This window comes from Euprymna scolopes, chromosome 2 (genome assembly GCF_053919585.1).
Source record: "Euprymna scolopes isolate OS-2025 chromosome 2, ASM5391958v1, whole genome shotgun sequence".
Classification (NCBI taxonomy): Eukaryota; Metazoa; Mollusca; class Cephalopoda; order Sepiida; family Sepiolidae; genus Euprymna; species Euprymna scolopes.
Window position 1 is genome coordinate 127,584,593 of NC_136483.1, and position 12,631 is coordinate 127,597,223.

General features: G+C 35.3%; 1 protein-coding gene across 1 annotated transcript in view; it reads right to left on the reverse strand.

The window, feature by feature from the left end:
- The window catches only part of LOC145295991 (peroxisome assembly protein 26-like), a 62,065-nt gene that overhangs the window by 28,936 nt on the left and 20,498 nt on the right, over nucleotides 1-12,631 (reverse strand). The gene's annotated exons all lie outside the window — the stretch shown is intronic.

Sequence of the window (12,631 nt, forward strand, 5' to 3'; positions counted from 1 at the left end):
AGCATAGATGATGATAATGAAAGATGGGAGAGCATAGATGATGATAATGAAAGATGGGAGAGCATAGATGATGATAATGAAAGATGGGAGAGCATAGATGATAATGAAAGCTGGGAGAGCATAGATGATAATGAAAGATGGGAGAGCATAGATGATAATAATGAAAGATGGGAGAGCATAGATTATGATAATGAAAGCTGGGAGAGCATAGATTATGATAATGAAAGCTGGGAGAGCATAGATGATGATAATGAAAGATGGATGAGCATAGATGATAATAATGAAAGATGGGAGAGCATAGATGATAATAATGAAAGATGGGAGAGCATAGATTATGATAATGAAAGATGGGAGAGCATAGATTATGATAATGAAAGCTGGTAGAGCATAGATGATAATGAAAGATGGGAGAGCATAGATGATAATAATGAAAGATGGGAGAGCATAGATGATAATAATGAAAGATGGGAGAGCATAGATTATGATAATGAAAGCTGGGAGAGCATAGATTATGATAATGAAAGCTGGGAGAGCATAGATTATGATAATGAAAGCTGGGAGAGCATAGATGATAATAATGAAAGATGGGAGAGCATAGATTATGATAATGAAAGATGGGAGAGCATAGATGATAATGAAAGATGGGAGAGCATAGATGATAATAATGAAAGCTGGGAGAGCATAGATGATAATAATGAAAGATGGGAGAGCATAGATAATAATAATGAAAGATGGGAGAGCATAGATTATGATAATGAAAGCTGGGAGAGCATAGATGATGATAATGAAAGATGGGAGAGCATAGATTATGATAATGAAAGATGGGAGAGCATAGATGATAATAATGAAAGCTGGGAGAGCATAGATTATGATAATGAAAGATGGGAGAGCATAGATGATGATAATGAAAGATGGGAGAGCATAGATGATGATAATGAAAGATGGGAGAGCATAGATGATGATAATGAAAGATGGGAGAGCATAGATGATAATGAAAGATGGGAGAGAATAGATGATAATAATGAAAGATGGGAGAGCATCGATTATGATAATGAAAGATGGGAGAGCATAGATGATGATAATGAAAGATGGGAGAGCATAGATGATGATAATGAAAGATGGGAGAGCATAGATGATAATGAAAGATGGGAGAGCATAGATGATAATAATGACAGCTGGGAGAGCATAGATTATGATAATGAAAGCTGGGAGAGCATTGATGATAATAATGAAAGATGGAAGAGCATAGATGATGATAATGAAAGCTGGGAGAGCATAGATTATGATAATGAAAGATGGGAGAGCATAGATTATGATAATGAAAGATGGGAGAGCATAGATGATAATAATGAAAGCTGGGAGAGCATAGATTATGATAATGAAAGATGGGAGAGCATAGATTATGATAATGAAAGATGGGAGAGCATAGATGATAATGAAAGATGGGAGAGCATAGATGATAATAATGAAAGATGGGAGAACATAGATGATGATAATGAAAGATGGGAGAGCATAGATGATAATGAAAGATGGGAGAGCATAGATGATAATAATGACAGATGGGAGAGCATAGATTATGATAATGAAAGATGGGAGAGCATAGATGATGATAATGAAAGATGGGAGAGCATAGATGATGATAATGAAAGATGGGAGAGCATAGATGATAATAATGAAAGCTGGGAGAGCATAGATGATTATAATGAAAGATGGGAGAGCATAGATGATAATAATGAAAGATGGGAGAGCATGGCTGATAAGAATGACAGATGGGAGAGCATAGATGATAATAATGAAAGATGGGAGAGCATAGATTATGATAATGAAAGCTGGGAGAGCATAGATTATGATAATGAAAGCTGGGAGAGCATAGATTATGATAATGAAAGCTGGGAGAGCATAGATTATGATAATGAAAGCTGGGAGAGCATAGATTATGATAATGAAAGCTGGGAGAGCATAGATGATAATAATGAAAGATGGGAGAGCATAGATTATAATAATGAAAGATGGGAGAGCATAGATGATGATAATGAAAGATGGGAGAGCATAGATGATGATAATGAAAGATGGGAGAGCATAGATTATGATAATGAAAGATTGGGAGAGCATAGATTATGATAATGAAAGCTGGGAGAGCATAGATTATGATAATGAAAGATGGGAGAGCATAGATGATGATAATGAAAGATGGGAGAGCATAGATGATGATAATGAAAGATGGGAGAGCATAGATGATGATAATGAAAGATGGGAGAGCATAGATGATGATAATGAAAGATGGGAGAGCATAGATGATAATGAAAGCTGGGAGAGCATAGATGATAATGAAAGATGGGAGAGCATAGATGATAATAATGAAAGATGGGAGAGCATAGATTATGATAATGAAAGCTGGGAGAGCATAGATTATGATAATGAAAGCTGGGAGAGCATAGATGATGATAATGAAAGATGGATGAGCATAGATGATAATAATGAAAGATGGGAGAGCATAGATGATAATAATGAAAGATGGGAGAGCATAGATTATGATAATGAAAGATGGGAGAGCATAGATTATGATAATGAAAGCTGGTAGAGCATAGATGATAATGAAAGATGGGAGAGCATAGATGATAATAATGAAAGATGGGAGAGCATAGATGATAATAATGAAAGATGGGAGAGCATAGATTATGATAATGAAAGCTGGGAGAGCATAGATTATGATAATGAAAGCTGGGAGAGCATAGATTATGATAATGAAAGCTGGGAGAGCATAGATGATAATAATGAAAGATGGGAGAGCATAGATTATGATAATGAAAGATGGGAGAGCATAGATGATAATGAAAGATGGGAGAGCATAGATGATAATAATGAAAGCTGGGAGAGCATAGATGATAATAATGAAAGATGGGAGAGCATAGATAATAATAATGAAAGATGGGAGAGCATAGATTATGATAATGAAAGCTGGGAGAGCATAGATGATGATAATGAAAGATGGGAGAGCATAGATTATGATAATGAAAGATGGGAGAGCATAGATGATAATAATGAAAGCTGGGAGAGCATAGATTATGATAATGAAAGCTGGGAGAGCATAGATGATGATAATGAAAGATGGGAGAGCATAGATGATGATAATGAAAGATGGGAGAGCATAGATGATGATAATGAAAGATGGGAGAGCATAGATGATAATGAAAGATGGGAGAGAATAGATGATAATAATGAAAGATGGGAGAGCATCGATTATGATAATGAAAGATGGGAGAGCATAGATGATGATAATGAAAGATGGGAGAGCATAGATGATGATAATGAAAGATGGGAGAGCATAGATGATAATGAAAGATGGGAGAGCATAGATGATAATAATGACAGCTGGGAGAGCATAGATTATGATAATGAAAGCTGGGAGAGCATTGATGATAATAATGAAAGATGGAAGAGCATAGATGATGATAATGAAAGCTGGGAGAGCATAGATTATGATAATGAAAGATGGGAGAGCATAGATTATGATAATGAAAGATGGGAGAGCATAGATGATAATAATGAAAGCTGGGAGAGCATAGATTATGATAATGAAAGATGGGAGAGCATAGATTATGATAATGAAAGATGGGAGAGCATAGATGATAATGAAAGATGGGAGAGCATAGATGATAATAATGAAAGATGGGAGAACATAGATGATGATAATGAAAGATGGGAGAGCATAGATGATAATGAAAGATGGGAGAGCATAGATGATAATAATGACAGATGGGAGAGCATAGATTATGATAATGAAAGATGGGAGAGCATAGATGATGATAATGAAAGATGGGAGAGCATAGATGATAATAATGAAAGATGGGAGAGCATAGATGATAATAATGAAAGCTGGGAGAGCATAGATGATTATAATGAAAGATGGGAGAGCATAGATGATAATAATGAAAGATGGGAGAGCATAGATGATAATAATGAAAGATGGGAGAGCATAGATGATAATAATGAAAGATGGGAGAGCATAGATTATGATAATGAAAGCTGGGAGAGCATAGATTATGATAATGAAAGCTGGGAGAGCATAGATGATAATAATAAAAGATGGGAGAGCATAGATGATGATAATGAAAGATGGGAGAGCATAGATGATAATGAAAGATGGGAGAGCATAGATGATAATGAAAGATGGGAGAGCATAGATGATAATAATGAAAGATGGGAGAGCATAGATTATGATAATGAAAGCTGGGAGAGCATAGATTATGATAATGAAAGCTGGGAGAGCATAGATTATGATAATGAAAGCTGGGAGAGCATAGATTATGATAATGAAAGCTGGGAGAGCATAGATTATGATAATGAAAGCTGGGAGAGCATAGATGATAATAATGAAAGATGGTAGAGCATAGATTATGATAATGAAAGCTGGGAGAGCATAGATTATGATAATGAAAGCGGGGAGAGCATAGATGATAAGAATGAAAGATGGGAGAGCATAGATGATAATAATGAAAGATGGGAGAGCATAGATGATGATAATGAAAGATGGGAGAGCATAGATGATGATAATGAAAGATGGGAGAGCATAGATGATAATGAAAGATGGGAGAGCATAGATGATAATGAAAGATGGGAGAGCATAGATGATAATGAAAGATGGGAGAGCATAGATGATAATAATGAAAGATGGGAGAGCATCGATTATGATAATGAAAGATGGGAGAGCATAGATTATGATAATGAAAGATGGGAGAGCATAGATTATGATAATGAAAGATGGGAGAGCATAGATTATGATAATGAAAGATGGGAGAGCATAGATGATGATAATGAAAGATGGGAGAGCATAGATGATGATAATGAAAGATGGGAGAGCATAGATGATGATAATGAAAGATGGGAGAGCATGGCTGATAAGAATGAAAGATGGGAGAGCATAGATGATAATGAAAGATGGGAGAGCATAGATGATAATGAAAGATGGGAGAGCATAGATGATAATAATGAAAGATGGGAGAGCATAGATGATAATAATGAAAGATGGGAGAGCATAGATTATGATAATGAAAGCTGGGAGAGCATAGATTATGATAATGAAAGCTGGGAGAGCATAGATTATGATAATGAAAGATGGGAGAGCATAGATGATAATAATGAAAGATGGGAGAGCATAGATGATAATAATGAAAGATGGGAGAGCATAGATTATGATAATGAAAGATGGGAGAGCATAGATTATGATAATGAAAGCTGGTAGAGCATAGATGATGATAATGAAAGATGGGAGAGCATAGATGATGATAATGAAAGATGGGAGAGCATAGATGATGATAATGAAAGATGGGAGAGCATAGATGATAATAATGAAAGCTGGGAGAGCATAGATGATAATAATGAAAGATGGGAGAGCATAGATGATAATAATGAAAGCTGGGAGAGCATAGATGATGATAATGAAAGCTGGGAGAGCATAGAATATGATAATGAAAGATGGGAGAGCATAGATGATAATAATGAAAGCTGGGAGAGCATAGATGATAATAATGAAAGCTGGGAGAGCATAGATGATAATAATGAAAGATGGGAGAGCATAGATGATAATGAAAAATGGGAGAGTATAGATGATAATAATGAAAGATGGGAGAGCATAGATTATGATAATGAAAGCTGGGAGAGCATAGATTATGATAATGAAAGCTGGGAGAGCATAGATTATGATAATGAAAGCTGGGAGAGCATAGATTATGATAATGAAAGCTGGGAGAGCATAGATTATGATAATGAAAGCTGGGAGAGCATAGATTATGATAATGAAAGCTGGGAGAGCATAGATGATAATAATAAAAGATTGGAGAGCATAGATGATGATAATGAAAGATGGGAGAGCATAGATGATGATAATGAAAGATGGGAGAGCATAGATGATGATAATGAAAGATGGGAGAGCATAGATGATGATAATGAAAGATGGGAGAGCATGGATGATGATAATGAAAGATGGGAGAGCATAGATGATAATAATGAAAGCTGGGAGAGCATAGATGATGATAATGAAAGATGGGAGAGCATAGATGATAATAATGAAAGCTAGGAGAGCATAGATTATGATAATGAAAGATGGGAGAGCATAGATTATGATAATGAAAGATGGGAGAGCATAGATGATGATAATGAAAGATGGGAGAGCATAGATGATGATAATGAAAGATGGGAGAGCATGGCTGATAAGAATGAAAGATGGGAGAGCATAGATGATAATGAAAGATGGGAGAGCATAGATGATAATAATGAAAGATGGGAGAGCATAGATGATAATAATGAAAGATGGGAGAGCATAGATTATGATAATGAAAGCTGGGAGAGCATAGATTATGATAATGAAAGCTGGGAGAGCATAGATTATGATAATGAAAGATGGGAGAGCATAGATGATAATAATGAAAGATGGGAGAGCATAGATGATAATAATGAAAGATGGGAGAGCATAGATTATGATAATGAAAGATGGGAGAGCATAGATTATGATAATGAAAGCTGGTAGAGCATAGATGATGATAATGAAAGATGGGAGAGCATAGATGATGATAATGAAAGATGGGAGAGCATCGATGATAATAATGAAAGCTGGGAGAGCATAGATGATAATAATGAAAGATGGGAGAGCATAGATGATAATAATGAAAGCTGGGAGAGCATAGATGATGATAATGAAAGATGGGAGAGCATAGAATATGATAATGAAAGATGGGAGAGCATAGATGATAATAATGAAAGCTGGGAGAGCATAGATGATAATAATGAAAGCTGGGAGAGCATAGATGATAATAATGAAAGATGGGAGAGCATAGATGATAATGAAAAATGGGAGAGTATAGATGATAATAATGAAAGATGGGAGAGCATAGATTATGATAATGAAAGCTGGGAGAGCATAGATTATGATAATGAAAGCTGGGAGAGCATAGATTATGATAATGAAAGCTGGGAGAGCATAGATTATGATAATGAAAGCTGGGAGAGCATAGATTATGATAATGAAAGCTGGGAGAGCATAGATTATGATAATGAAAGCTGGGAGAGCATAGATGATAATAATAAAAGATTGGAGAGCATAGATGATGATAATGAAAGATGGGAGAGCATAGATGATGATAATGAAAGATGGGAGAGCATAGATGATGATAATGAAAGATGGGAGAGCATAGATGATGATAATGAAAGATGGGAGAGCATGGATGATGATAATGAAAGATGGGAGAGCATAGATGATAATAATGAAAGCTGGGAGAGCATAGATGATGATAATGAAAGATGGGAGAGCATAGATGATAATAATGAAAGCAAGGAGAGCATAGATTATGATAATGAAAGATGGGAGAGCATAGATTATGATAATGAAAGATGGGAGAGCATAGATGATGATAATGAAAGATGGGAGAGCATTGGTGATAATAATGAAAGATGGGAGAGCATAGATTATGATAATGAAAGATGGGAGAGCATTGGTGATAATAATGAAAGATGGGAGAGCATAGATTATGATAATGAAAGCTGGGAGAGAATAGATGATAATAATGAAAGCTGGGAGAGCATAGATTATGATAATGAAAGATGGGAGAGCATAGATTATGATAATGAAAGATGGGAGAGCATAGATTATGATAATGAAAGATGGGAGAGCATAGATGATAATAATGAAAGATGGGAGAGCATAGATGATAATAATGAAAGCTGGGAGAGCATAGATTATGATAATGAAAGCTGGGAGAGCATAGATGATAATAATGAAAGATGGTAGAGCATAGATTATGATAATGAAAGCTGGGAGAGCATAGATTATGATAATGAAAGCGGGGAGAGCATAGATGATAATAATGAAAGATGGGAGAGCATAGATGATAATAATGAAAGATGGGAGAGCATAGATGATGATAATGAAAGATGGGAGAGCATAGATGATGATAATGAAAGATGGGAGAGCATAGATGATAATGAAAGATGGGAGAGCATAGATGATAATGAAAGATGGGAGAGCATAGATGATAATGAAAGATGGGAGAGCATAGATGATAATAATGAAAGATGGGAGAGCATCGATTATGATAATGAAAGATGGGAGAGCATAGATTATGATAATGAAAGATGGGAGAGCATAGATTATGATAATGAAAGATGGGAGAGCATAGATTATGATAATGAAAGATGGGAGAGCATAGATGATGATAATGAAAGATGGGAGAGCATAGATGATGATAATGAAAGATGGGAGAGCATAGATGATGATAATGAAAGATGGGAGAGCATGGCTGATAAGAATGAAAGATGGGAGAGCATAGATGATAATGAAAGATGGGAGAGCATAGATGATAATAATGAAAGATGGGAGAGCATAGATGATAATAATGAAAGATGGGAGAGCATAGATTATGATAATGAAAGCTGGGAGAGCATAGATTATGATAATGAAAGCTGGGAGAGCATAGATTATGATAATGAAAGATGGGAGAGCATAGATGATAATAATGAAAGATGGGAGAGCATAGATGATAATAATGAAAGATGGGAGAGCATAGATTATGATAATGAAAGATGGGAGAGCATAGATTATGATAATGAAAGCTGGTAGAGCATAGATGATGATAATGAAAGATGGGAGAGCATAGATGATGATAATGAAAGATGGGAGAGCATAGATGATAATAATGAAAGCTGGGAGAGCATAGATGATAATAATGAAAGATGGGAGAGCATAGATGATAATAATGAAAGCTGGGAGAGCATAGATGATGATAATGAAAGCTGGGAGAGCATAGAATATGATAATGAAAGATGGGAGAGCATAGATGATAATAATGAAAGCTGGGAGAGCATAGATGATAATAATGAAAGCTGGGAGAGCATAGATGATAATAATGAAAGATGGGAGAGCATAGATGATAATGAAAAATGGGAGAGTATAGATGATAATAATGAAAGATGGGAGAGCATAGATTATGATAATGAAAGCTGGGAGAGCATAGATTATGATAATGAAAGCTGGGAGAGCATAGATTATGATAATGAAAGCTGGGAGAGCATAGATTATGATAATGAAAGCTGGGAGAGCATAGATTATGATAATGAAAGCTGGGAGAGCATAGATTATGATAATGAAAGCTGGGAGAGCATAGATGATAATAATAAAAGATTGGAGAGCATAGATGATGATAATGAAAGATGGGAGAGCATAGATGATGATAATGAAAGATGGGAGAGCATAGATGATGATAATGAAAGATGGGAGAGCATAGATGATGATAATGAAAGATGGGAGAGCATGGATGATGATAATGAAAGATGGGAGAGCATAGATGATAATAATGAAAGCTGGGAGAGCATAGATGATGATAATGAAAGATGGGAGAGCATAGATGATAATAATGAAAGCTAGGAGAGCATAGATTATGATAATGAAAGATGGGAGAGCATAGATTATGATAATGAAAGATGGGAGAGCATAGATGATGATAATGAAAGATGGGAGAGCATAGATGATGATAATGAAAGATGGGAGAGCATGGCTGATAAGAATGAAAGATGGGAGAGCATAGATGATAATGAAAGATGGGAGAGCATAGATGATAATAATGAAAGATGGGAGAGCATAGATGATAATAATGAAAGATGGGAGAGCATAGATTATGATAATGAAAGCTGGGAGAGCATAGATTATGATAATGAAAGCTGGGAGAGCATAGATTATGATAATGAAAGATGGGAGAGCATAGATGATAATAATGAAAGATGGGAGAGCATAGATGATAATAATGAAAGATGGGAGAGCATAGATTATGATAATGAAAGATGGGAGAGCATAGATTATGATAATGAAAGCTGGTAGAGCATAGATGATGATAATGAAAGATGGGAGAGCATAGATGATGATAATGAAAGATGGGAGAGCATCGATGATAATAATGAAAGCTGGGAGAGCATAGATGATAATAATGAAAGATGGGAGAGCATAGATGATAATAATGAAAGCTGGGAGAGCATAGATGATGATAATGAAAGATGGGAGAGCATAGAATATGATAATGAAAGATGGGAGAGCATAGATGATAATAATGAAAGCTGGGAGAGCATAGATGATAATAATGAAAGCTGGGAGAGCATAGATGATAATAATGAAAGATGGGAGAGCATAGATGATAATGAAAAATGGGAGAGTATAGATGATAATAATGAAAGATGGGAGAGCATAGATTATGATAATGAAAGCTGGGAGAGCATAGATTATGATAATGAAAGCTGGGAGAGCATAGATTATGATAATGAAAGCTGGGAGAGCATAGATTATGATAATGAAAGCTGGGAGAGCATAGATTATGATAATGAAAGCTGGGAGAGCATAGATTATGATAATGAAAGCTGGGAGAGCATAGATGATAATAATAAAAGATTGGAGAGCATAGATGATGATAATGAAAGATGGGAGAGCATAGATGATGATAATGAAAGATGGGAGAGCATAGATGATGATAATGAAAGATGGGAGAGCATAGATGATGATAATGAAAGATGGGAGAGCATGGATGATGATAATGAAAGATGGGAGAGCATAGATGATAATAATGAAAGCTGGGAGAGCATAGATGATGATAATGAAAGATGGGAGAGCATAGATGATAATAATGAAAGCTAGGAGAGCATAGATTATGATAATGAAAGATGGGAGAGCATAGATTATGATAATGAAAGATGGGAGAGCATAGATGATGATAATGAAAGATGGGAGAGCATTGGTGATAATAATGAAAGATGGGAGAGCATAGATTATGATAATGAAAGATGGGAGAGCATTGGTGATAATAATGAAAGATGGGAGAGCATAGATTATGATAATGAAAGCTGGGAGAGAATAGATGATAATAATGAAAGCTGGGAGAGCATAGATTATGATAATGAAAGATGGGAGAGCATAGATTATGATAATGAAAGATGGGAGAGCATAGATGATAATAATGAAAGATGGGAGAGCATAGATGATAATAATGAAAGCTGGGAGAGCATAGATTATGATAATGAAAGCTGGGAGAGCATAGATGATAATAATGAAAGATGGGAGAGCATAGATGATGATAATGAAAGATGGGAGAGCATAGATTATGATAATGAAAGCTGGGAGAGAATAGATGATAATAATGAAAGCTGGGAGAGCATAGATTATGATAATGAAAGATGGGAGAGCATAGATGATGATAATGAAAGATGGGAGAGCATTGGTGATAATAATGAAAGATGGGAGAGCATAGATTATGATAATGAAAGCTGGGAGAGCATAGATTATGATAATGAAAGATGGGAGAGCATAGATGACAATAATGAAAGATGGGAGAGCATAGATTATGATAATGAAAGCTGGGAGAGAATAGATGATAATAATGAAAGCTGGGAGAGAATAGATGATAATAATGAAAGCTGGGAGGGCATTGGTGATAATAATGAAAGATGGGAGAGCATTGATGATAATAATGAAAGATGGGAGAGCATAGATTATGATAATGAAAGCTGGGAGAGAATAGATGATAATAATGAAAGCTGGGAGAGCATAGATTATGATAATGAAAGATGGGAGAGCATAGATTATGATAATGAAAGATGGGAGAGCATAGATGATAATAATGAAAGATGGGAGAGCATAGATGATAATAATGAAAGCTGGGAGAGCATAGATTATGATAATGAAAGCTGGGAGAGCATAGATGATAATAATGAAAGATGGGAGAGCATAGATGATGATAATGAAAGATGGGAGAGCATAGATGATGATAATGAAAGATGGGAGAGCATAGCTGATAATAATGAAAGATGGGAGAGCATAGCTGATAATAATGAAAGATGGGAGAGCATAGATGATAATAATGAAAGCTGGGAGAGCATAGATGATGATAATGAAAGCTGGGAGAGCATAGATGATAATAATGAAAGATGGGAGAGCATAGATGATAACAATGAAAGATCGGAGAGCATAGATTATAATAATTAAAGATGGGAGAGAATAGCTGATAATAATGAAAGATGGGAGAGCATAGCTGATAATAATGAAAGATGGGAGAGCATAGCTGATAATAATGAAAGGTCGGAGAGCATAGCTGATAATAATAAAAGATCGGAGAGCATAGCTGATAATAATGAAAGATGGGAGAGCATAGTTGATAATAATGTTTATATAAGAGCAAAATAAGTTTGAGAGCAAGAGAGAGAGAAAAAGGGGAAAAGAGAATTGAAGAGGGATATAGTTAAGAATGAGAAAGAAAGGAAGATTCAGAGGAAAAGCGGAAACGATCGAGAAACAATGAGGAAATACATATTTCCAATAGATGGTATTATTAGGAATTAGAGTTCAATAGAAAAAAGTCTTGTGTTTTTAAAAAGAAGAACTTCATTTGCTGGCTTGGAGGAGGATACATCAAATTTTAGGCTGGTAGCCCTTTAAAGAGTGAAGTGAAAAGAACAACTTTCCTCCTCCGACCAAGAAAATTTGATTTCAGTTGAAGGATTCTGCATCCAGACACATTGTTTTTCTTAAATCCAGGAGATTATCACTTTAGCTTTTCTTCCAATATATTTGTTTCAATGTTCAAGAATACAACGTCAATGCTAA